The sequence below is a fragment of the Triticum urartu genome, chromosome 7, assembly GCF_003073215.2.
Source record: "Triticum urartu cultivar G1812 chromosome 7, Tu2.1, whole genome shotgun sequence".
NCBI lineage: Eukaryota > Viridiplantae > Streptophyta > Magnoliopsida > Poales > Poaceae > Triticum > Triticum urartu.
Window position 1 is genome coordinate 8,498,715 of NC_053028.1, and position 27,989 is coordinate 8,526,703.

The 27,989-nt window shown below is 45.3% G+C and overlaps 2 pseudogenes; one reads left to right on the top strand and one right to left on the bottom strand.

Annotated features, from left to right (window-relative positions):
* Positions 1–808: 808 nt before the first annotated feature.
* LOC125518062 lies at positions 809–20,393 on the bottom strand (annotated as a pseudogene).
* Positions 20,394–23,810: 3,417 nt separating this feature from the next.
* Positions 23,811–27,981, top strand: LOC125525384 (annotated as a pseudogene).
* Positions 27,982–27,989: the final 8 nt, after the last annotated feature.

Consider the following 27,989-nt stretch of genomic DNA (forward strand, 5'->3'; position numbering starts at 1 on the left):
AGTGTGTGCTATACTAATGGCGCACCGCATGGTAGTGCGCCATTAGTAACAATTTTTTTATTTTTTTTTAAATCTCAGGTCACTATTTCACCTATGAGATATCCAACACACATATATATATATATACAACAAGCATCCATATAACATACATAGACAACACACAAGTTCCATCATATATACATACATAGCCAACATATAGTTCCATCGTTACATATTACAAAAGTTCCACATTGTTCATCCAACACCGTTATCCATCAATTCACAAAAGTTTCACATTGATACAAAATTCAGTTCTCATGCATTGTTGTCCTTCTCCTTCCTCAGTCTGATGCGCCAAGAGCGGCAAGGCGGTGGAGGCGGTGGAGGCGGTGGAGGCAGAGGGATGTAGTCTTCTACCTCAATTGGCGTGGTCATGTCGCCCAGCTGTGGGATCGCCGGCGCCACCACCGGCGCGTGGTCATTGTCAAGCACCACCACCATCGCGAGGCCACCTTCAGGCACGACCATCGCTAGGTCATCCTCAGCCACCTCCATCTCTTGCCCATGGTCAGCCACCACCATTTCTTGCCCTTGGTCAGCCACCACCATCTCTTGCCCTTGGTCAGCCACCACCAGCGCTAGGTCATCCTCAGCCTGATGCCCATCGTCATCCTGCAGCTCCTCATCCCCACTCTGCTCCTCTTCTCCCGCACTCCAGTCCGGATCATCCTTCTTGTTGTCTATGCTGCTGCCAGAATCGCTGCTGCTTTCGCTACAGCCATGGTCGCTGCTGCTTTGGCTGTAGCCATTGTCGCTGCTGCTGCTCCCATTACCTGTCCAAATGCAACAATGACCGGTAACAATCAATGTGAGACAAAGCCAAATGTAGAGGAATAAGAAGAGGCAGAACGTACCGGCATCATAATCTTCAGCATAGCGCATGCGACACATAGTCGTGTTGAACACCTTCACGATGAGCGTGGTGGCGTCATCGTCGTACCTGAAGAGAAGGAAGTACCCCAGCCGCAGGTCATAGGCACGGTAGAACTTCTCCCACCCACGAGACAAGTACATTTGGCCCTCCTTGATCACCAACTCCACATCCCACAGCCTGCGAAACCCGATGCCGGCCTGTCGCACCTTCACATTATTTGGCGGATCTTCACCCATCAGCATGTTCTTAAAACTGTTAGGCAGCCTCTGCAGTTTGGGACAAAGAGTGATGTAGGCAAACAACAGATATCATAATGAGATGGGTGAAGCTAGGGGAGATCTCTCATTTTATATACCTGTGTCATTGATGATACTGAAGTCCCAAGTATGATAGTGAAGAACTCGGAAGCATCCAAATCATATTGCGGTGTCGCAGAGCGGCGGTGGCTGCTTCCCGCCATCTCTGATAAGCAGCAGAAGAGACCAATTAGTACCCTTACAACAGATCATAAAACATGCATGATAACAGGCATTAGTCGCAAGTACCCCATATGTCCTATTTTTAGCAAAGTCATGCTAAAATTCACAGAAAATTTCAGCATGACCTTTGCTGAAAACAGGACATATGGAGTACCCGAATTCGCCGGAACGGAAGTTAATCGACATTCCGGCAAACACAGATTACCCAGCAGCCATACTCCATCTTTACTAGCCTTAATCACACCTAACATTTGTACATTTTTCTCAGTTCTAATACTCTACCAATCAAGCCCAACCCGAGGTCAAAAGATTCGACAGGCCAACGTTCACTCTTCAACAACTATATACATCTAATATGAACACTGACACTAAAATTAACAGTATACAACTATATAATCATGCTAACATGGATATTACACTTGTTATTACTAAAACTAGTAGGAAGATGAAAAGAAAAAGGCGCGTAAAATGTGAATGCATGTACCGGTGTTGACGGGGCCGACGGTGGCCTGCTTGTAGAGGCTGTAGGGGCAGAGATTGCTCTCGTTGGTGGTGGTGTCCGGCAGCGTCTTGGTCTTCTCCGCAAACTCCTGAAACTCCTCCTGGAATAAGAACAAGAACAGGCAAGCACAACATAAGCTAATCGTAAAACTGACAACTGTTACTACTGATAACTGTTACTTGCGCTCATCAGGTATGCAATGACACGGAGATGCCAACAGGCATGCAGTAGATATGCAATGAGGAAACATAAAGCTCTTCTAACTATTACCTTTGTCGGATCATTCTCCTCGGGTAAAATAGATGCTGTTCCCACACAGTAATACAAGTTATTATCATCCGAGAATGAGCAGAGCTAATCATGGAGCAACCACATTCATATTGATTAACAGTTTTGATGACCCATCAGTCAGACAAATAAAATGTTTTCTGGTTCTATATACTTAAACATCAGCATCCTAAACTCTTCTCATTTAACGGAATCTAGGATGTCAACGATATTTCCAAACGGAAGTTCACCGCTGATATACACAAACAAAACTAACTTCACAGCAGAATTTAAGACATCACATTGTTTCCAAATAACCGCTGCCAAGAAATTAATGAAATGGAACCCTAATCTCTAGGTAAACAAGATGGACACCGCGGGTGACCAACAGAACATGCAAACACAAAAATGTGTCACTTAAAATTATACTAGTAGAAAACTAATATTAATGTGAATTCAAAACATCGTCAAGCACAGAGGATGATCGCATATATATCTACCTACTAATGAACAAGTGTCGCTCAAGCACAAAGATTTGGACTTTGGGAGTCAAGAAACAAAGTTAAGAATACAAAATAAAGAAAGAACTGAAAGGCTACACACAAGGAGCTCCATAGTGTTTAAAGTGACTGTTTTGTCAACAGTAGGCCATCTGATAAATGGCAAGTTCCCCTCCCTTCTCTTGTTTATTTACATGACACTCCTAAATGTACTTCGGTCAATTTGTACTTGTGTCGATGCTCCTCAGCAGTACCAAGGAAAAAAGCCGACAGTAGCATTATTGCTCCAGCTCAAATTAAGAGACAGAGTGCCTCACTCTACATACTATAAACAGAATGCCATCAATTGATATAGGAAATAGGAAGCCAACAAAACAAGAATTTGGATATATACCAAACAAATTATCTTCCATATGAAAGCAACTCTCCGAGGACAAAACGATATTCAGGGCATTTGAAGTTTTGAACCATGGATGCGCAGAAAATCAAACAAAAGGTAACCACAGCCAACCTATTAAAAAAACTGGAAATGTTATGAGCCACTCATCATCATTGATCAAATCATATTGTAAACAACTTGTCCAAATTGCTCACATATTAACCAGCACTGTAAACAGACTGAAAGACTATCTTGTGTTCCTATCACATAGCCTGAGAACATTCACCGTTACAAAGTTAACACAGGCAAAATATTAAAGCCATTTCAAGCCTCATTGAGCCACAAAAATGTCACATTTTCAAATTGAATATCCGTTCTAATTTTACATAGATCGAGTTGGCTCAAGTTCTTGTTTTTGCAGGCGGATCAATGGATTTTAAGTTCAGTACGGCCAGAGGAGGAAGAGAGGCAGAGGGAGGAGGGTTACCTGACCACGATGAGGTGGTGGCCAGAGCGGCGACGATGGAGGACGGAGGACGTGGGGCCTCCTCTCCTGGTGGACTTGGGGCGGCTCTGAGGCTCCAAGTCTCCGGCGGCTCCGAGGCTCCAAATCTCCGGCGGGTTTCTAGGGTTTCGAGGGAGGCGAGGGAGGCGGCGCTCGCGGGGGAGGTGGGGCTCGAGGGGGAGGCGGCGCTCGAGGGGGAGGAAGGGGAGAGGGAGGCGGCGGAGGCGCGTGGGCGGCTGCGGCGCCGTGGGTCGGGGCAGCGGCGGTGGCGCGGTGGAGGGAGGGAGCGGCGCTCGCGGGGGAGGTGGGGCTCGAGGGGGAGGCGGCGCTCGAGGGGGAGGAAGGGGAGAGGGAGGCGGCGGGGGCGCGTGGGCGGCTGCGGCGCCGTGGGTCGGGGCAGTGGCGGTGGCGCGGTGGAGGGAGGGAGCGGCGCGGTGGAGGGAGAGGAAGAGGGAGGGAGCGGCGCGGTGTCGATCTGGCAAGAGGGAGAGAGACGAGGAAGGGGAAGATTACTAATGGCGCACCCCCAGGCGGTGCGCCATTAGAATATTTTTTTTAGATAGCAATGGCGCACCGGTCGTCCGTGCGCCATAAGTAAGATTTTTTTTATTTTAAAAAAATGAATATGAATATGAATATGAAAACTGTAATATTTTTTATACAAACAGTAATAATTGTTATTTAACAACAATTGTAGTCTACACTTTTTTAAAAAAGAATAAAAAAAATAACAGTAATGGCGCACTCTATGCCTGGTGCGCCATTACTAGTTAGAACTAGTAATGGCGCATTATCGAGCAGATGCGCCATTAGTATGTATGGAAAAATGAAAAAAAATATTTAATACTAGTGGCGCACCCTATTTCTGGTGCGCCATTAGTGTCTTCCACACTAATGGCGCATCACAAACAGGTGCGCCATTAGTATATAGTAGTGGCACACTGTTTCCCCGATGCGTCATTAGTATCAATCCTATCTATAGCCCTTTTTCTAGTAGTGAATGATGTTCAGGCGCTTGTAATAATCATGTAAATTTGTATATCTAGAGCATAGAGAGCATGATATACTAGCTTTTTAACAAGGGTTTTAATAACTGTATTAAGTTTTTCAAACAAGATTATCTAGAGGCATGCATATATACATATCATTCTCATCTATGCATCTTTATTTAGTTATTTCCAGAAGATCGTCGCTGAGATTAAACTAGCAAGGAAAACAGAGCTACAGTACATATATACACACAGAGTTGAGTAGTAGTAGCTATTTAAGTGGCAACTGGGCAAAGCGGAACCATGCCATTTTTGTATTTTTGGCATGGCCAGTATCACTGTTCGATGCTAATGCAAGTCAAGATGTAAATTCGGATGGGGCTTTTCTTTCAATCTGAAAAGAAACAGCCCAATGTTAGCTAGGGTCTCAATTCACTCTGTTTTCCTTTTGGATACAAATACGATAAAGACAAAGTCTGGACAAGGAGTGGCAAAGCAAAACCAATAGAAAAGTGGAAACTAGAGTTGTACCGAAACTCCATGACCGAAAGCCTATGAGTCCCCTGTGCATACAGAAAGGAAAAAGAGTGAACGCCGTTTGTATTGAGGCACTGGTTAACACGCTACGTTTGCCCATCTGTTTGTATGTATGCGGGCGGTACGTTGTGCTAAGCTTTGGCTGTGTTCCTGACAATTTTGAACAGCTCATGCCAAGATTGGCTTGTACTTACAAGACTAGCCATGGACCTCCCTCACGGTTGCTTTGTTGCGTCTCCTGCTCCAGCTGTGTTGACCTGCTGGTGTACGGCTGCTGATTGCTGTGCTTCCGGTGAATGTGAGGTATAACAGAGTTCCCACGAATGCCATGATCAATCGTCCGAACCTACTTGAGGTTTGTGAGAAACCATAGCCCGTTAATCATCTCCAGGTATTTATTTGTCAGTTTGTAGCAACTCGATCTTAGGCATTGCGTCCTTTTCAATCCTCATAAGGTCAACTAAGGTCGGGATTGCTATCCCAGCGCCAGAGGCAAATCTCGAGTACCACGAGCTCAGGAAAGATGAGCCTAGGAAATGCAGATCGTGCATGTCAATTGCCAAGAACCCCAGTCGTAAAACTGCGAGGTTTGGTAGACCCCCGAGGGTCTGTATGTCAACAGCGTTATCCAATCTGCTGCGTTGTAGGTACAACTTTGATAGACTCTGTAGGTGATGCATCCAAGCGGTACTCTGTTTAGGGTTCCGGCCAACTTGAGGCTCTCAAGGTGTTTTGGTGGCAGCAAATCACCACCCAAACAACTATCTATATCATCATTGCCACCCACTGTCAAAGAACGAAGTTGGTTGTGAGCAGCAATAGCAGACCAGAACTTCTTCTCGTTTCCCTTGTTGATACCAGTCACACCAAGCTTACGCAGCCGGGTATTTACAACACCTAATGTTTGCAGGGACGTCAACTTTCCAGTCCCTCTGGGAGCTTTAACACCACGCATATCTTGACTGTGTAACCACACCCAGAGAAAGCGCTGCATGTGGAATATATCATGCATGTTGAAACCAAGCTCTGAACATTGTACCCTCAAAAAGAATTGGACTAGAAACAGGTATAAAGCGGTCCGCACAAGACACATCCTTCCCCCATTACCACTGAACTGAAATTTATGTGAGAAACGTTGTACAACCTGCTCATAATCTATGAATATGTCATCCTCATTTTTTGTGCCAATAGAACCACCCCTTGCCTGGAGTTGGAGGTGCTGTAGCTTGCGATGCTTGGTGATAGTTGTTGGAAGTTCTAATATACGCGTACCTTTGATATCCAGTGTCTGTAGGTGGCTCAGATTCCCAATAGAATTGGGCAGGTGCCAAATATAAATACAATTCTGTACAGAGAGGTACCTGAGCTGATGGAGCTGCCCAATTTTATCAAGATGGTGATTTCTGAGCCGTGATGTGTCGTCCAAGTCGAGCACTCGGAGGAACCTCATCTTTTCAGAAATGAAATAAGGTCTCCACTCTCCAAAAACAGTCAGTGATCGCACGTGCGACAAATCCAGCATACCATCAAACACATTTTTATCTCCTTTCCAATTGCTGCTAATGGCAAGATGACGTATTGGACCTTGTGTACTGCTCAAACAACATCCTTCCTCAAGTGTGAAAACAAGGTTTTCCTCCTTAGCCTTTGAGATGCATATTTCACGAATGATATCATGAAGCTGACAAGAATCAATTTTCCCACTGCGGTGTTGGTTTACACCTTTCTCCTGGCAGAATCATACTCCTGTCTAAGAGCTCATCAAAGTAGCTGTCACCAACTTCTTCGGCTGTCATGCCATGCATCTCCCTGCAATAACCCTCTCTCCATCGCCTGACCAAACGTTTGCGCTTAATTATGTAGTCTTCCGGGAATATGGACATGTATAAGAAACATGACTTCAGGTGATAGGGTAAGCCATCATAGCTCCTCATAACGACTGTCTTTATAGTCCTAAGCTCTGGGTTGATCGCCAACTCAGCACCAATACGGCCATGCATCTTCCTCCATTCAATAGCAGTTTTAGGCTTAGTGGCAAGGAATCCACCTATAGTTGATATTGCAAGGGGAAGTCCATCACACTTCTTTAAGATAAGTTTTGCTTGTTCCTCCATATCAAGGGCCAAATTAACCTTTCCTGCATTGTCCTTAAACACCTACATTGATATAATTTAATATTGTTAAGTACTTGGACTAAAGAAAAATTGTTTGAGATAAGAGTATGCATTTTTCAATCTCGCTTTAGTTTGTGGCTTCTGAAACAAGTCCTATGCCTAATAAGCTCAGTTTACGGTTATTGAACTCCTCTATTGTAGATTGAAAAAAAAAAACTATGCTATCATGTGATTTTCTTTCAGCGCTATTGTAGAGAAGAACTTGAAGACAATCTATTTTGTTTTGAAACAATCTATGGTTGTTGAAGAGACTCTATTGCATGCTCTTATATATTGACACATTTGAATGCAGATAACACCTTATTCTTCCACAATAAAAGCACGTGTATATTTGCTTATTGATTGAAATATAAGCAGTTAGCCAAGCACTCAGTAATATGATATATAAGTTCACCATCATACAAAATGGAGTTATGGAGCGCAAGTCTAGTAATCATAATCTTATACCTCAATGAAAAAGATAAACAAATGATCAGAAATGTGTTTGACACACCTTAAACAACTCTTAATAATATTCTCTGATGGCAAACTAATGCAAAAAAATACCGTAAAAAAAAGACTGATGCAAACGGAAAGAAAAGGCATGAGATTTAGTAAAGGTACCTTCTTTTTGAAGAGATCAAGTGCAGCAGCATCTTTCAGTCCTTTGAGATGATGCATGTTGGTGTCTTTTCCGGCACAATGTTGGGCAACATTCTTTTCCCTTGTGGTGACTATGACTCTTCCAGCATTCTTCAAGCAACTTTTGACCAAATCCCATTCGGCGGTGGTTGATATATCATCAAGAACAATGAAGCACTTTTCATCTAGAAGGCGATTTAATTCATTGACCAGCTCTTGAAGTCCCATTGATGCTATGTCCTTCTTTTCTTTTCCAGTTGTTGTTGCTCCAGCAGGATCCAGCAGTTGCAAAGCTACACTTCTGATGAGCACTTTAGGGTCAAATGGGCGCAATGCAGTGACCCAAGCACGCTTCCAGCCACCAAGCTGTTGGTTTCGGTAGGCGCTTCGAACGAGGGTGGTCTTCCCAAGACCTCCCATTCCCCACACGGAGATCACCTTAGTTTCTTGATTGTTTTCTGATTTACCAACTAAATTGATAATATGATCCTGCTCTGTTTCCCGCCCAGTGAACAACTCCTCAACCACTGTCCTTGTGATACTGTGATCAAATGTCTTTAAAGGAGTAGAATAATTAACTGTATCTCCACCGGCACTCACTGGCCGCTGATTTTCCTCCTCAATTTCACTTGTGGACTTCGCTGAGTTGTTTTCAGTACTGATAACTTTTTCTGTGTTCGAACCAGTCCTTGCAACACCTGATGCAGACATGACCTACAAATAAAGCGGATCTATGAGAAAATTTATGTATGACTGCTCCACACAATTAGCACGAAGCGCGATATATTAGATACATGCTTTCAGATTGACGACTGGGGTTTCTACCGTATTGGTACAAAGCTTATGGACCTTAGCATCGACCCAACTACCCTATCATTGTATTATCACCAGCTTTCAACAATTTCTCTATCGTTTCACCTCTATTAAGGACCTTTGGGATTTGGATGCTCACCTAAAAATACATATGTCTAATTTATAAGGATCATTTAGTTGCTACACAAGCAAAGATTTTCAAAAAACATGGACTGATAAGAAGTGCACACTACCACACTTGGTCAGAAGTGTTACCTCCTGGTGAAACAGATAAAGTGCTTGATCTGATGACAGCTGCTTAAGCTCTGTCACTTGGAGGGGTTGGTCAGGGCATAAACTTGCAATTTCTGCTTGGGGTGTTGAGAGTATGATTCTGCTAGCTCTCTTGTTTCTTGGGAAGAAACTTTTGATGCAATCCCATTCAACAATAGTGGATAAATCATCAATCACAACCAGGAATCTGTTGTCAGTAACCTGGGCATTAAACACACGAATCAAATCACTCTGTCCCATATTCTCCATCTTCATCAGGACGTTACCCCCTACAGATGTCCCTTCTTGTGCCTTTCCAATTTCCTCTGGAGAATTTTCATAGAACTGCCTCACAAGGCTGTGGAGGAAATCTCTTGGGTCGAAAGGATGCATCAACCTAATCCAAGCACGGCATCCAAACTTGTCAAACACTTGTTTGCTATCATAGACCTTCCTGATCTCTTTTGTCTTGCCGAGATCACCGCCGGTTCCCCACAGCGCAATCACGCTAAGGTTCTCCGGTCCGCTAGTGACCAGCTGACGGAGATCCACCTTGGGTTTCCCGTCCTCGACAGTGGCAAGCCTTGCTTCATTGATGCCAAACATTTCTGCACTAGCAAGGCTGGCCTGCTCTTCTGCAGCAACAGCAGCACCAAGCTTGGAGCCAGATGAACCTTCCTTAATGAGGCGGTACCGCAGGTTTCTGCTGCTGACGTCCTCAACCTTTGCCCTTAGATCCTTCACTTCAATGGCAATGCGGCGTCGATCACATAGATCACGGGGGATGCACCCCCAGATCGGCTTCTTCTCCGCATGGAGGCCGAAATCCATGAGGCTGTCTTCCACCTTGTAGGCCAGGTCGCGGACCTGCTGCACCCAGATAATGAGTACACTAGTGTAGAACCAGGCAATAGCACCGGTTCGTAAGGCCCTTTAGTGCCGGTTCCATAACCGGCACTAAAGTGTGGTCACTAAAGGCCCCCCCCTTAGTACTGGTTCAGCACGAACCGGTGCTAAAAGGCAACCACGTGGCACGAGCCAGCTCCGGGGGCCGGGAGCCCTTTAGTACCGGTTGGTAACACCAACCGGTACTAAAATGTTTTTGTTTTATTTTTTAGTTTTCAATTAAATTTGTGTTATCAATTGAATTTATGATTGTTTTACGTTATAATGAGTTGTAGTCGTCGTCGTCATCATCATCATCATCATCATCGCATATTAATAAATAAATAAACTCTAGCTAGCTAAAAATCATCGTAGTCATCTAATTATATATACCACTATTTAATCATCATAGTCATTACCGCTAGCTATCTAATCATCACCAACACTGGCTAGCTTAAAGAGGAAACATTCACTTTATAACAGAAGCAAAGATATCATCGAGTTCAACATAATGATCATCACCAACATCGAAGTTCAGGACACGGACATGAGACGACAAGTACTAATTAATTAAGAACATGAACTTAGTAGCTAGCTACTCCTGCTGCTCCCTCTCAGGTAGAATAGCATAGAACATATATAGCTCTCCTGATTCATCATACTGGAGCATGCAGATGAATCTGTCTCCTAATCTTGGGTTGCGCTTCTCCTTGCTGCCCCCTAGTACTTCTCTGCGATCGTTAACAATTTTGCTCCAATCTTTCACTATCAAGCATTCTTCGCTTTCAGAAATCCTGAATGCACTCATGTGCAATGTAGGATATCTTGGCCGTAAGCTAACCATTGACATGTGACCTTTAGTCTCGATCCACTGAGGCACAACTGTCATCGGAAGTCCCTGTTGAAGAACATCGTATAGTAATTAATATACTAAGCAATGAAAGTTTAGTTTCAAAAATAATGTATGCAAAAGATGCACTAATTAAGGACAAATAGTTAAAATCTTACCATCTTTCGATTATAGATGTGACCGTAGTTCAATACGATCACCATTGGTCGCACGTTTTGAGTAATAACATTTCTAAGTTCAGGAAAAAAATTGTCTTGACAGTATTTAGATCCTCAAGCCATGAAACATAATGACTTATCTCCTCGCAGTTTAGTTGAGCCCCGGGGCAGTAGTAGGTCCTGTCTACCAAGCGCCGGACATGTTTGCTTGAACCGAAATAAGCTGACAATACAAATTAGTTGTCAACTATTTTTGAATAAACTGTATCAAAGACATAAACATATGCATGCATGGTTGAGAAAAACTCACATAATGGTAGAACTGGAGGCGTTTGCACATCGACCCAGATGTCTATATTACCTTCAATATCATCTTCCGGACGAATATCAAAGGTGATAACCATATCAGGCTCAAATGCATAAGCCTTGCATAGTGCTTGCCAAGTTTTGCATTCAAAATGGGTGTATGCACTAGTGCAGAACCGGGCAATAGCACCGGTTCGTAAGGCCCTTTAGTGCCGGTTAGGTAACCGGCACTAAAGTGTGGGCACTAAAGGCCCCCCCCCCTTTAGTACCGGTTCAGCACGAACCGGTGCTAAAGGGCAACCACGTGGCACGAGCCAGCTCCGGGGGCCGGGAGCCCTTTAGTACCGGTTGGTAACACCAACCGGTACTAAAATGTTTGGGGGGTTTTTGGTTTTATGATTTCTTTTTCATTTAATTTTGTGTTTTCCATTTTAATTCTTTTTCGTTTGCTGGTATTTTACGGTACTACACATTGTACACGTTATGCATATATATATATATATATAAATAGAATTTCTAGTAAAACCAATCATATATATATCATCAATGTCTCACAAACCACCATATTAATTTACACATACACACATGTATAGCTATATACAATTTCTCCTACATATGCATGTTGCCTTCTGAGCCAGTGGCATTAGCCTAATTGGTGCCTTCGGAGCACGATGACAATTGGAAGTGGTTCATGACCTGGTCGATGGGGGCGGTAGCGGGTAATAGTATTCTCCCTTCGGATTTATGACATGGTCGAGCAAAAATCCCGCTATTTCCTCTTGAAGTGCTTCTACGCGCTCCGTTTCTAGGAGCTTGTCCCGCACCTCTTTGAACTGTTAAGAAGGAGATCAATATGCATGTGTATTAGTTGTGTGACTAGATATCGATAATGGTGTAAAAATTGTGAATAGTGTTCTGACAAGCGTACCCATTCCTGTCTTTGAGATCTGCTCCTTTCGGACGCCATCATGCGAATGTTCTCGCAAACGCAGAATGCACACAGATTAGTCCCCTGCGCCTGCTTCAGGGCCTTTATTACGAGAATGGAATTTAATTTGATCAAATAATAATTAATCAAGCATGATAATTAAAGGGATGGCAGCTAGCTAGCTAGCTAGTACTACTTAATTACTTACCTTGGGTCGAAACCATTTCAGCTGTCGTTTCCATTCGCCTTCCGTGACGCTGATGAACCTTGCCCAAGCCCTGCCCGCCGACAAAGAAAATGAATAAAGGGGTTATTAAATAGTTCATAACATGAAATGACGAACTAAATAGGCCGAGATATATAGTTAATAATGATTGAAATTACCTGTTGACTATCCCAAACAAGATGTTATAGTCACTATTTGCTTTGAGTAGCGAGTCCAGTATTTGAACTGTTCCGGCGTCAACTTTAATGATACACAAGATCCAGTCAAATCTGCATGCACACACGTTTGCATGTCTTAATTAAGCGGGCATATGTAAGCAAAAACATGTAGCTAGCTAGTAGGCAAAAACAGAGAATTTGTAGTACAAGAAAGTGTGACTCACTGGAAGTTGTAAGGAAGTAGTATATCTTCATTGTATTTGAGGCGCTTCAAGAACTCTAGCATGCTGTCCTCTACCTGCTTTTCATGATGCTTGTTTATTGTCCATGTGTATTCATTAACGGTGTTTGGGTCAATGAACCCAATGCCATAGCGTCCACCTTTTCTCATTTCATACATCTTCATCCTGCATAATACCACAGAAAAGAATATAGTGAGGATAATTACATGTAATGATTGATCAAAAGGATCACTACAGCTAGCTTGAGACTTAAATTACAGAAAGAAATCACTTACAGACAATAGCAACTGACGATAGATTTGTCGAGTGCGTCTTGATTGTATAACTGAAACAGTTCAGAATACTCAACGGTCACAGGTTTCTCATGGTAGTAATGATCCTTCTTGACTTGCACCATGAGGGACTCTCGATCGGATCTCTTGGTAATGTCCATGTACCATTGATGTAATTCATACATTCTTGTTGGGAGCTTCTTGACCTCTTCTGGCTTGACCAAAGGTTGGCCCCGGGCATATTTCCGTTTTATTTCCTCCTCTTTAAGCACAGGCATGTCCTCGATCTCGAGGAGTTGTCCAACAGTAATTTTGAGAGTTTCAGCCTGCATTATATGCTCCTGGGTTATTACCACATCGCCCACCTCGGGAACGTAAACTGTTTGGCCACAATAATATTGGGCGCGCGTACTGTCACGTGTTGTTGGTGGCACAACAAGCGGGGGATCGATAGCGCCGCCTGTTCTCCCAGCTGGGCAACGGTTTTCCCGCATTTTTTACAGCTGCTTATTATTTGCTCGAGCTCGAGCTCGCCTCCTTCTGTAGACGTTGTCGATGTAACTTCCTGATGTGGCGCTCATAGTCTGTGTCAACAGACTTAGGAGCTGGTGGTTGAGCCATACGAATGAAGTGGTCAACTACTTCCACAGGCACTTTCTCCCTTGGCGGCGGTGGCGGTTTCGGTCCAAAATGGGCGTCGACTTCTGCCCGCACTATGGCATTGGTTTGCTCCTTGGTCCTGTCGTAAGCCCTCTCAGGAAGAGGAGTAGTGAGGTTTGGACCATATTTATATCGCTTTCCTCCGCCTGTACTTCCTGTACTATGACCTCGACTCGTACCGCTACGCACCATAGCTGCGGGGTGTCTCTTCTGCGATTGCTGAGGCGGCGGAGACGGCTGACGGGGCTGAGTTGGACGAGGAGGAGTGGCCTGAAGCTGTGCCGGACTTGGAGGAGGAGTGGCCTGAGGTTGTGCCGGACTTGGAGGAGGAGTGGACGTCTGACGCTGTGTCGGACTTGGAGGAGGAGTGGCCTGACACTTTGCCGGACTTGGAGGAGGAGGAGTGAGCGGGAGTCTGCTGACTCGGTGGCGGACTTCGACGAGGAGTCAGGTGACGCGGTGTCGGTGGCCTTCGAAAGATGATGCAATCCTTTCTCCATAGGATGACATGATGTATGGCCTCTCCCAATGTGTGCTCGTCGTCACCTCCAGGAATGTCAAGCTGTAGCTCCGAATATGGGTCCACCACCTCATCAACCAAGACACGAGCATAGCCCGCTGGAATCGGGTTGCAATGGAAGGTTGCCTCGGGGCAATTTGAAAAAGCAACGGCGTCCGCCACCTTCATGGATATGTTCTTCATTTTGAAGTGTAGCTCGCAGTTAGTGTTCTCCGTGATGTCATCCACGGGGTATCTATCCAGCACTGCGTCGCCCGGGGCGGAACCCACGCTGCTTCTCGGCATGGATAGGGCGGTGCTATCCAATGCTGGATCATCCGCTAGCTGCTGCAGATGCTGAGACCCCCTTTGCTGGCTAAGTGAGTCGATCTGCTCCTGCTGCCGCTGGAATTTAACTGCCAATTCCGCTTGACTTGCTTCTAGGCCTTGAAGGCTTTCATAGTCCCACTTCCTCTACTCCTCCTCCATCTTCCTCTTCTTCTCCTTCGCAATCTTCTTTCTCGCACGGGTTCTGTAGTCGGCGTTCCAGTCCGAAAACCCCTCATACCATGGAATAGCGCCCTTGCCTTGTGTTCTTCCCGGGTGTTCAGGATTTCCCAGGGCACGCGTAAGCTCGTCGTTCTCTCTGTTGGGCTGGAACACCCCCGATCGAGCATCTTCTATTGCAACAAGTAGCACATCGTCGGCTCCGTTCAGACATGCCTTCGTCGAAACATTGCCTGTCTTCGGGTCCAACTCCCCCCATGCGCATAGAACCAAGTCCTGCACCTGGGGGGCTAGCTCTTAGTAACCGGAGTGACACTTGCATCCTCCATCTCTTTCTCAGACTTATCCCACTTAGGCATTGCCACCGCGTAGCCACCTGGCCCCAGCTTATGGAACTTATCCTTTTTTTCGGCATTCTTCTTGTTTATTCTCAACCGTTCCTTAGCTAATTCTGAATCCTTGAATTTCACGAAATCGTCCCAATGAGCACTTCAATTCTCTAGTATCCCCTCGAATACTGGAGTCTTCCTTCCTCCCTTGACGTACTTCTCCCACGTCGTTCTCTTGTGGTTCTTGAATGCAACCGCCATCTTCCTAAAAGCAGCGTCCTTGACTTTCTGCACAGCTGCTTCTATGATATTATCTGGTAGGGTGAAATGTTCCATGAGAGTATCCCAAAGCAGTTTTTTTTATTCTCGTCGACAAAAGTAACATTTGGACGTGGCTTTGTTGGCTTTCTCCATTCTTGAAGGGAGATCGGGAGTTGGTCCTTCACAAGAACTCCGCACTGACGAACGAACTTGTCCGCAATCTTCTTAGACGCTAATGGTTCTCCATTAGGTTTGAATGCCTCGATATTGTACTTTACGCCCTCCTTCAACTTTTTGTTCGGGCCTCGTTTCGTGCTTTTGCCTGAAGATTTGCTCGATCCGGATGGCTGAAAGAAGAAAGATCGATTCGTTAATATATCTTCAACTCATTTAAAACATGCGATGATCACCAGATTCCTGCTTATATAAATATATATACCTTGCCGGTGTTTGTTGTTTCAGGATCAACATGTTCTTCGTCGTAGTTCATGACTTCATCAATTCGGTCGTCGCGATCGAATATCATATCACCCTCTCCGGTGTTGTTTAGAAATTCGGAGCCGTCAAAATCTTCTTCATTTTGATCATCATCTGGCCCGCGTATGATATCGAACATGGTCTGTTCTCTCTCTCTGTCGGTATTGTCCGCCATAGCTTTTATTTAACTATGCCAAAAGAAATATAAAACAATTTAGTATAATCTCGAATACATCGTCTCGAATAATAGATATAATCTCGAATACATCGTCTCGAATAATAGATTTAATCTTGAAAACATCGTCTCGAATAATATATAATATTTAATAGTACATCACTGGCTCATAGCTGAAGTGCGGCGCGGGCGGTGGACACCCAAAGAGAAGGAACCCTCACAGGATCATAGCTGAAGTGAGATCCCTGAAGAAACTGCCAGGTATTGGAGAACCTGCCGCCCTCTAACGAAACCATGTAGCGATGGACGTGCTCGTCCTCCTCCCTGACACGACGACGTACCACCTCCAGCGGGGCCGGCTCCCTCCGCACCGAAACTGGCCCACGTGAACGCCACCAAACGAGATCAGGGTCGACGACGGGACCCGGGGTCGGGTTCCTCATCAAGCGGCGCGCCCCTCCAGGCAGCACCTCCCAGTGCCAGCCCGGCGGAGCCCAGTCCCGGACATGGGTCAGCTGGACGTCGTCGCGGACGTGTCGACGGCGAGGATGCGGGCCAGGCATTGTCGACAACAAATACTAGCTATATGCCCGCAAAAAGTAACATTTTTTTAATGATTGGATTTTGATAACTAAAATTTCTAACATTTCTATAACATTTCTAACAATGCTATATATAACTAACATTTCTAATATTTCTATAACTAAAAAAAAGAAAAATTTCTAACTTTTTTATAACTATTTCTATAACTAAAAAACAGGCTCGGGGACGGGGGGCGCGCGGCGACGGGGACGGCGACGGGCTCGGCGACGACGGGGACGGGGACGTACGGGCCGGGGCGGCGACGACGACGGGGACGGTGACGACGCGGCCGGGACGGGGCGGCGGTGACGACGGGGACGACGGGGATGGGACGACGGGGCGGCGACGACGGGGACGGGGCGGCGACGGGCCGGGGCGGCGACGAGGGATATGGAGACGGCGGGGGCGGCGGGCGACAGTGCAGAGGAGAAGAAGCAGAGGGAGAGATGAGAAACTGACGAAATTTTGAAGTGTTTTCTTATATAGAACCCACCTTTAGTACCGGTTGGAGCCACCAACCGGTACTAAAGGTCTGTTTTGGCTAGCCCAAGCGGCGGGAAGCGACCCCCTTTAGTACCAGTTGGTGGCTCCAACCGGTACTAAAGGCCCCCCTTTTAGTACCGGTTGGTGCCACGACCCGGTACTAAAGGGTGTGCGCTGCCAGGCGAGGGGCACAAAAGTTTAGTCCCACCTCGCTAGCCGAGGGGCACTCACACCTGCTTATAAGCCACGCCGTCGCTGCTGTCTTGAGCTCCTCTCTTAAGCAAGTCTTCTGGGCCTACCTCTTCTGCGATGCCCTGTTGGGCCTACTGGGCTAGCGGGCCTGCATCCTGGCCCAACTTGAATTTGGGTTTCTAGTCGTATGCAGGCCGCTGTGGCCTAGTAGGTGGGCTTTTTTTTCTTATTTTTTTGCTTTATTTATTTTTGTGAATAACTTAACTTTGAAAATAGATTTTTCAGTGATTCTTTTTTCTTTTGTTTAATATTAGTGTGTTTTATCATTATATTCAATTTGGTAATGCTTAGGTTATTTAAAAAATGAAATGCCTTTGTAATGGATGAGTTTTCGTCCGAAACCCTGATACTTCGAAACAGATTGTCCATTTTGTACACGAAGTGCATCCAGTTTTTGCGGTTACCCTCTCTACTTTTTTGCACATGCTATGTGGGTGAAATTATGATACCATGCCAACTTTCAACCTTTTCTGAGTTCATTTGAAATGCTTTTCAATTTCAGGGTCATTTAGCTGAAAAATCAGTAAATGCATGAAAGAATTTGCTTGCACATAAAATTTCTTCGCGTTTCAAATGCCAAAACACATAACTAGCTACCCTAACTATTACAGAGATTCCCTCCTGGGTGTGAAACACAGAAGAAAGTGATGATAGTTAAGCCGATCACATCCCAGATCTTTGGGTGTGAAACTTTTTCTTCGCGTGTGTCCCTTTGCGTCGTAGCCATGGAAAATCTTCATCATTTAACGGGATGCTCGGGTCAATATTCACTGTGAATGGAGCAATTTCATCAAACTTTTCATAATCTTCTGACTTGTCTGTCTTGTCATCCACTCCCACGATGTTTCTCTTCCCAGAAAGAACTATGTGCCGCTTTGGCTCATCGTACGATGCATTCACTTCCTTATCTTTTCTTTTTCTTGGCTTGGTAGACATGTCCTTCACATAGAAAACCTGTGCCACATCATTGGCTAGGACGAATGGTTCGTCTGCATACGCAAGATTGTTGAGATCCACTGTTGTCATTCCGTACTGCGGGTCTTCCGTTACCCCGCCTCGTGTCATATTGACCCATTTGCACCGAAACAAAGGGACCTTCAAACCACATCGATAGTCAAGTTCCCATATGTCCTGTATATAACCATAATATGCTTCCTTTCCCGTCTTGGTTTCTGCATCAAAGCGGACACCACTGTTTTGGTTAGTGCTCTTCTTATCTTGGGCGATCATGTAAAATGTATTACCATTTATCTCGTACCCTTTGAAAGTCATTATATTCGAAGATGGTAACTGGGACAGCAAGTACAGGTCATCTTCAATAGAGGTGTCATGCATGGTACGTGCTTGCAACCAGCTGGCGAAACTCCTGGTTTGTTCACGTGTAATCCAGTCATCAGACCGCTCCGGGTGTTTGGAGCGTAGCAAATTCTTGTGTTCATCCATATACGGAGCCACCAAGGCGGAATTCTGTAGAACTGTGTAGTGTGCTTCAGTGAGAGAATGTCCGTCCATACATATTATTTGTTCCCCTCCTAGCGTGCCTTTTCCATCCAGTCTGCCCTTATGCCGCAATTCAGGAACACCAATCGGCTTAAGGTCAGGAATAAAGTCAATACAAAACTCAATGACCTCCTCATTTTGACGGCCCTTAGAGATGCTTCCTTCTGGCCTAGCACGGTTATGAACATATTTCTTTAAGACTCCCATGAACCTCTCAAAGGGGAACATATTATGTAGAAATACAGGACCCAAAACGTTAATCTCTTCGCATAGGTGAATTAGGACGTGCGTCATGATGTTGAAGAAGGATGGTGGGAACACCAACTCGAAACTGACAAGACATTGCACCAAATCATTCTGTAACCTTGGTATGATTTCTGGATCGATTACCTTCTGAGAGATTGCATTGAGAAATGCACATAGCTTCACAATGGCTAATCGAACGTTTTCCGGTAGAAGCCCCCTCAATGCAACCGGAAGCAGTTGCGTCATAATCACGTGGCAGTCATGAGACTTTAGGTTCTGGAACTTTTTCTCTGCCATGTTTATTATTCCCTTTATATTCGACGAGAAGCTAGACGGTACCTTAATACTGAGCAGGCATTCAAAGAAGATTTCCTTCTCTTCTTTGGTAAGAGCGTAGCTTGCATGACCCTGATGTATGCCGTCTTTTCCGTGCATACGTTGCTGGTCCTCCCGTGCCTCAGGTGTATCTTTTGTCTTCCCATACACGCCCAAGAAGCCAAGCAGGATCACACAAAGATTCTTCGTCACGTGCATCACGTCGATTGCGGAGCGGACCTCGAGGTCTTTCCAATAGGGCAGGTCCCAAAATATAGATTTCTTCTTCCACATGGGTGCGCGTCCGTCAGCGTCATTCGGAACAGGTTGTCCACCAGGACCCTTTCCAAAGACCACCTTCAAATCCTTGACCATATCATGTACATCAGCACCAGTACGGTGGCGAGGCTTCGTCCGGTGATCCGCCTCACCTTTGAAATGATTGCCTTTCTTTCTTACGGGATGCCTGCTCGGAAGAAATCGACGATGTCCCAGGTACACATTCTTATTAGCCAAATATATACTATCGGTATCGTCCAAACAGTGCGTGCATGCGCGGTATCCCTTGTTTGTCTGTCCTGAAAGGTTACTGAGAGCAGGCCAATCATTGATGGTCACGAACAGCAACGCCTTTAGGTCAAATTCTTCCCCCATGTGCTCATCCCACGCACGTACACCTGTTCCATTCCACAGTTGTAAGAGTTCTTCAACTAATGGCCTTAGGTACACATCAATGTCGTTGCCGGGTTGCTTAGGGCCTTGGATGAGCACTGGCATCATAATGAACTTCCGCTTCATGCACAACCAAGGAGGAAGATTATACAAACATAGAGTCACAGGCCAGGTGCTATGCTTGCTGCTCTGCTCCCCAAAAGGATTAATGCCGTCTGCGCTTAGACCAAACCATACGCTCCTTGCGTCATCTGCAAACTCCTTCCCGTACTTTCTTTCGATTTTTCTCCACTGCGACCCGTCAGCGGGTACTCTCAACTTTTCGTCTTTCTTACGGTCTTCTCTGTGCCATCGCATCGCCTTGGCATGCTCTTTGTTTTGGAACAAACGTTTCAACCGTGGTATTATAGGAGCATACCACATCACCTTGGCAGGAATCTTCTTCCTGAGGCGCCGGTCCTCGACATCACCAGGGTCATCGCGGCTGATCTTATAGCGCAATGCACCACATACCGGGCAAGCGTTCAAATCCTCGTACTCACCGCGGTAGAGGATGCAATCATTAGGGCATGCATGTATCTTCTGCACCTCTAACCCTAGAGGGCAGACAGCCTTCTTTGCTTCGTACGTACTCTCGGCCAATTCGTTGTCCTTTGGAAGCATATCCTTTATCATTACCAGCAACTTTCCAAATCCCTTGTCAGATACACCATTCTCTGCCTTCCATTGCAGCAATTCCAGTGTGGTGCCCAGCTTTTTCTTGTCACCTACGCAATTTGGGTACAACAATTTTTTGTGATCCTCTAACATGCGCTGCAACTTCTTCTTCTCCAAATCACTTGCGTAGTTTCTCTTTGCATCGGCAATGGCCCGACCTAGATCATCAACGGGCTCATCTGATGCCTCTTCTTCAGCTTCTTCCCGCATTGTCGACTCAGCTTCTTCCCGCATTACCGGCTCAGCTTCTTCCCCCATTGTTGTATCATCGTATTCAGGGAACCCATGGCCAGGATAGCTGTCGTCGTCCTCTTCTTCTTCATTGTCTTCCATCATAACCCCTCTTTCTCCGTGCTTGGTCCAAACATTATAATGGGGCATGAAACCGGACTTAAACAGGTGGACGTGAATGGTTCTTGACGTAGAGTAATTGTGACCATTCTTACAGCGAGCACATGGAGAAGGTATAAAACCATCCGCCCGCTTGTTTGCCTCAGCCGCAAGCAGAAAAGTATGCACGCCCTCAACGAACTGGGGAGAGCATCGGTCATCGTACATCCATTGCCGGCTCATCTTCATTACACAACACCGAATAGACCAAATTAATACAAGTTCATACATAAAGTTCATACAACACTTAAATGCAACAAACAAATAACTCTCTAGCTAAAGCATTTAAATGCAACAACAAATACGATCAAGATCGCAACTAAGGTAACAATGGATCCAACAGCATAATGATACCAAGCCTCACTATCGATGGCATATTTTCTAATCTTTCTAATCTTCAAGCGCATTTTCTCCATCTTGATCTTGTGATTATCGACGACATCGGCAACATGCAACTCCAATTCCATCTTCTCCCCCTCAATTCTTTTCAATTTTTCTTTCAAGTACTCCTTTTCTCTTTCAACTAAATTTAACCTCTCGGCAATAGGGTCGGTTGGAATTTCCGGTTCACATACCTCCTAGAAAAAATTTCTATGTCAACTTGATGGGCATAATTTGTCATAAACACGAAATGCAACTAGTTTTAAAAGAGAATATACATACCACATCCGAATCATAACAAGGACTAGGGCCGACGGGGACGGATATCAAAACCATGGCACTATATGTATAAGTACGGGTAAGATAATTATACGAGTAACTATATATCCAAATCACACAAACATCAATTTTTATATAAAATTTCATGAACAAGAGGCTCACCACAAGGTGGTGCCGCCGACGGGACGGTGCGGGCGATCGACGGTGGTTACGACGGAGATTTAGAAGGCACTAAGTAAACCACACCTACATATGCAAACTAAGTGTTATTTTTGACCTCAAATTGCATATAAATCAAATACTACCACATATATATATATATCCTCCCAAATTACTAAACTCACAAATTAATCACTATACAAAAGCATTGCAAGAGCTAATCTAGCAATGAGAGATGAAAGGACAAAGTTGCTAACCTTTGTGATCATTTGAATGGATGGGGGCCTTCAAATCTTGACAAATTTTGGGCAAAATGTGTGATGAGCTCGAGAGGAAGAGGGGAAGAACAGAGAGGAGAGGGGAAAGGGGAAGAAAAGAGCGAGCTCGGGTGGACGAAGGGTTTATGTAGGACGACCTTTAGTACCGGTTCGTGCCAAGAACTGGTACTAAAGGGGCTGGAGGGGCCCCAGTCTGACAACATCCTGCCACCACTTCATTTAGTACCGGTTCGTGGCACGAACCGGTGCTAAAAGGTTCGCACGAACCGGTACCTAATGAAAGCGGCCCGGCTAGCCGTTGGAACCTGGCACTAATGTATACATTAAGTGCCGGCTCAAAATACAAACCGCACTAATGTGCTTCACGTTTGACCCTTTTTCTACTAGTGTATGCGTCCTTTTGACCCGAGAGATTTCCTTCACAGCCTTGTAAGGCAGTTCTATGAAAATTATCCAGAGGAAATCGAAAAGGCACAACAAGGGACAACTGTAGGGGGCAACGTCCTGATGAAGATGGAGAATATGGGACAAAGTGATTTGATTTGTGAGTTTAATGCACATGTTACTGACAAAAGATACCTTGTTGTGATTGATGATTTGGCCACTATTGTTGAATGGGTTGCATCAAAAGTTTCTTCCCGAGAAACAAGAGAGGTAGCAGAATTATACTCTCTACACGCCGAGCAGAAATTGCAAGTTTCTGCCCTGATCAACCGCTCCAAGTAACAGAGCTTAAGCAGCTATCATCAGATCAAGCACTTTATCTCTTCCACCAGGAGGTAATACTTCATCAAGTGACCAATGTTTAATCTTATCGGTTCATGTTTTGTTAAAATCTTTGCTTGTGTACACTCTCATCACATCAAGCACTTCATCAAGTGGCAAGTGTACACTCTTATCAGTTTACATTTTTTGAAAATCTTAATAAGCTTGTGTAGCAGCTTAATGATCCTCATAAATGAAACTTATCCATATTCTTAGGTCAACATCTGCATCCAAAGGTGCTTAGTACACGAAACCTGTTAGGTTCTGCTGCAATGAAATGGAGCTCCCCTTGAATTTTCAGTTATGTGTTTAGTAAAGAATGAAACATTGAAAAATTGTTTAGAGCTGGTGCTAATATGCGGGTAGATGCTAAGGTCAACACTAATACATGGAAACTCCAGGCATAAATTTTGTGGAGCACATGTACATAAAATTTCTCATATATATGCTATATCTGTAGGGTAGGCCTGCATCAGGTGTTGTAGAGACTAGACCGAACACGGAAAAAGTTATCACTACTGAAGACAACCCAGTAACGTCCACAAGTGAAATAGAGGAACAACTGCCAGAGAGTGCCACTGGAGATACAATTAATCACTCACCTCCCGAAAGAAGTTTGATCGCTAGCGTCACAACGACAGTGGTTGAGGAAGTGTTCACTGGGCGAGAAGCAGAGCAAGATCATGTTATCAATTTTGTTGGTGTACCTCAGTGTAGGGAATGGGAGGTCTTGGGAAGACAACTCTTGTTTGAAGCAGCTACCGAAGCCAACAACTTGGTGGCTGGAAGCGTGCTTGGATCACTGCATTGCGTCCGTTCGACCCTAAAATGGTCATCAGAAGTTTAGCTTTGCAACTACTGAGTGATGTAAGAGAAGACTCTATTGGAGCAACAAAAACCAGAAAAGAAAAGAAGATCATAGCAACAATGAGACTTCAAGAATTGGTTGAAGAATTAAATCTCCTTGCGAATAAAAAGAGCCTCATTGTTCTTGATGATATATCAACCACTGCAGAATGGGATTTGGTCAGAAGTTGCTTGAAAAATGCCGGAACGGTCAGTCACCACAAGGGAAAAAATGTTGCCAAACATTGTTCAGGAGAAGACACCAACATGTATCGTCTTGAAGGTCTGAAAGATGCTGCTGCACTTGATATCTTCAAAAAGAAGGTGCTTTATTAAAAATCTGATATCTTAACTTTCTTTTTGCATGAGTCTTTTTTTGGCAGTAATCTTTTGCATGAGTTTTTTGTTAGATATGAAGGAAGACCCCCGGCCTCTGCATGTAGATCATGCATGCAGCCACTTTATTAATTATTCACACAAATCCTTACAAAGTCATGCAACAGTAAGACTGAAGCCACTGTCTAGGCAACAAAAGTGTCGCCACTCCTATCCAATTAATGAAGGGATGCTGATAGTCTGGGCCTAGTACCAGAAAAACCTCGCAACCAAAGCTAACATCTAAGGCCTGAGGTCCCAACCAGGACGCCTGCGGGGTATGTGGCACCTACCAGTCCGACGGTCTCCTCAACCAGGACGCCTGAGGCCGCCGCAGCCACCTGCCACCAATCCATCCTCAGTGTTGTATGGTTGCATCTAACTTGCCCGGCCTAGCTGCCGTCGACGCCACCACGACGCTAAAAAACGCCACCATCTTGTGCGAGTCCATCTCCGCGCATCGGGCGCCGAATCTCCAGTGCGCCACGCCGCTGAGATCCACCACCATAAATGGGCAAGATGAAGCACCGCTCTTCCTCTTGTCCCCTCCAGCCAGCACTTGCTCCAAAATGATGCCCCCAGGAGGGAGAACGATACCGAAAGCTGTCATCGTCAGATCTGGTAGACCCAGATCTAGGGTTTCCCCAGGAACATCCGGATCAGGTTGACGTGACCTGCAGCGACGATGTCTCGAGAAGGGAACGACGTCCGAGACGCCGCCACGTCCACCAAGACCGCAGTCAGGCGCGATTTTCACCGAAAGCCACGTCGTCCCGATCTCTCTCGGCTGGTTGGAACCGAGCGGAGCCTCGCCACGAAGACGTACGCCGCCATCGGTACTCCGGCGGAGATTCGTCATCTCCTCACCGGTCCCTCCACGCGCCGCCGGTCGGCGCAAGGCCACCCTGCGGCAGATCCGATCGGGACGTTGGATCCGCAGCCACCGCCGTCACCATCTCCGCACAGATCAGCCAACCCCGCCGGATGGGACGCTACCACCGCCGCCGTCCATCTCAGGGCCGCCGCTCCGCCGGCCATGGAACTGCGGCCACCGTCGCGTGGCATAGGGTCGCCGCCCTAGCCGCCGCCCTCGGACTCCCACGAGAGGTGCCGCCCCTACCACCTCAGATGGGATCCCACAACCTCCGCCTGCCCAGGTGCCTTTGGCGCCGGGCCCGCCGCCACTGCGGCCCACGCCGGCGGCAGCGGCGGCAGGAGGAGGCGCGAGGGGTGGCCTGCGGCGCTAGGGTTGGGGGGGCCCTGGCGTCGCCCAGGGGAGGCGACGCGAGGGGAGAGGAGGGACTTTTGCATCGAGACATAAGATTGAGACTTTGTCATCAGACAATATTATTTAGAGTTTTTTAAGATGTCTCAAACACATTTCTTATCATTCTTTTGTCATTTGCATCGAGACATAAGATTGAGATTACTAGACTTACACTCCATAACTCCATTTTGGATCGAGGTAGATTCCGATATATCCTATTACTGAGTGGTCAGCTATCTGCTGATATTTTACAATAAGCAAATACACATGTGCTTTTATTGTGGAAGGAAGACGGTGAAATGTGAGAGGCAACATTAAATGTATTGATAAAGAAGAGCATGCAATAGACTCTATTCGGGTTCTTCTCTACAACACTGCTGAAAAAAAGCACATAATATCACAGCTCAACAACCACAAACTGAGCTTATTAGGCATAGGACTTCTTTCAAAAGCCACATACTGAAGCAAGACTGAAAAAAGCAGTTTTTTTTATCTCAAACGGTTATTCTTTAATCCAAGTACTTGACAATATTTAGTTATATTTATGTTAGGTGTTTAAGAACAAGAGAGGAGAGGTTAATTTGGACCTTCATATGGAGGAACAAGCAAAACTTATCTTAAAGAAGTGTGATGGACTTCCCCTTGCAATATCAACTATAGGTGGATTCCTAGCCACAAGGCCTAAAACTGCTATTGAATGGAGGAAGATGCATGGCCGTATTAGTGCTGAGTTGGAGATCAACCCAGAGCTTAGGACTATAAAGACAGTCCTTATGAGGAGCTATGATGGCTTACTCTACCACCTCAAGTTGTGTTTCTTATACATGTCCATATTCCCAGAAGACTACATCATTAAGCGCAAGCGTTTGGTGAGGAGATGGATCGCAGAGGGTTATTGCAAGGAGATGCATGGCATGACAGCAGAAGAAATTGGCGACAACTACTTTGATGAACTTTTGGACAGGAGTATGATTCTGCCAAGAGAAGGTGTAAACCATCATAGTGGGAAAAATAATTCTTGTCAGCTTCATGATATCATTCGTGAAATATGCATCTCCAAGGCTAGGGAGGAGAACCTTGTTTTTACACTTGAAGAAGGATGTTGTTTGAGCAGTATACGAGGTCCAATACGGCATCTTGCCATTAGCAGCAATTGGAAAAGAGATACAGATGTGTTTGATATGCTGGACTTGTCACATGTGAGATCACTGACTGTGTACGGAGAGTGGAGACCGTATTTCATCTCTGAGAAGATGAGGTTCCTCCGAGTGCTCGATTTGGAGGACACATTACGGTTCACAAATCACAACCTTGATGGAATTGGGAAGTTCTATCACCTCAGATACCTCTCTATACGGAATGGTGCTTATATTTGGTATCTTCCTAATTCTATTGGGAATTTGAGCTACCTCCAAACATTGGATATCAAAGGCACACATATATAAGAACTGCCAAGAACCAAAACCGAGCTTCGCAAGCTACAACCTCCGTACAACTGGTCGTTATATTCGCGCAGCGAACGAACATGACACGTTTGATTACCGGTTAGTGGAGAGGTCCATGGAATGCGAACTTTTGGTGTTCCAGCAGGCCATTTTTTTGCTATCTCTAGTCAAATCATTTTGGAGTGCACAACGTGCAGAACTTGGCTTGAACATGCACGATATGTTCAACGTGCACCGTTCTCTCTGGGTGCGTTTACAACATATATGTACAGAAGGTGTTAAAGCTCCAAGAGGGACTGGAAAATTGACGTCCCTGCTAACACTGGGTGTTGTCAATGTTACAAGGGGGCATGAAAAGGTCATAAAGGACCCCAGCTGTGTAAGCTAGATGTGTGTTTCACGTTTATCAACAAGAAAAACATGAAGAAGTTCTGGTCTGCCATTGCTGCTCACAACCAACTACGTTCTTTGACAGTGCATGGAAATTTCATGCAAAAAGAATCCATAGATGGTTGTTTGGGAGGTGATTTGTTGCCACCAAAACACCTTGAGAGCCTCACGTTGTTTGTCCCCCTAGACAGAGTGCCGCATTGGATGCATCACCTACAGAGTCTATCAAAGTTGGACCTAGAGCGCAGCAGATTGGACAAAACTGATGACATACAAGTCCTCGGGGGTCTACCAAACCTTGCAGTTTTACGATTGGGGTATTAGGCAATTGACGTGGATGATCTGCATTTCCCGAGCCTGCTGGTGCTTGAGTTTTTCGTCCTGTTCAATCTCAACGTTTTGAGGTTTGGAAAGGACGCAATGCCTAAGCTCGAGCTGCTACAAACTTACGAATACATGGAAATGAAGGGGCTACAATTTCTCAGGAACCTCAAGGAAATTCGGATGGATGGTGAAGGCATCAATATGATGAAGATACAGTTAGAGAACCAGTATGCGGAGCATCCAAATCTCAAGAACATCAGCCTGAAGCTAATGTATTCTGGCTGTGTTGATCATGTCCTTAGTGCTCGGGCCCTCTCCTTGTAGCCTTATTTGCCTTAATTACCCTTCTTCTCCTTGTAATCTGTTGCTTGGATTCATCGATGTGTGCTGTTCATGTCTGCATCTCCTCTAAGCTGGTTATGTGTATGTGTGCTTGATCAGTTATCCTCTAAACTCTAG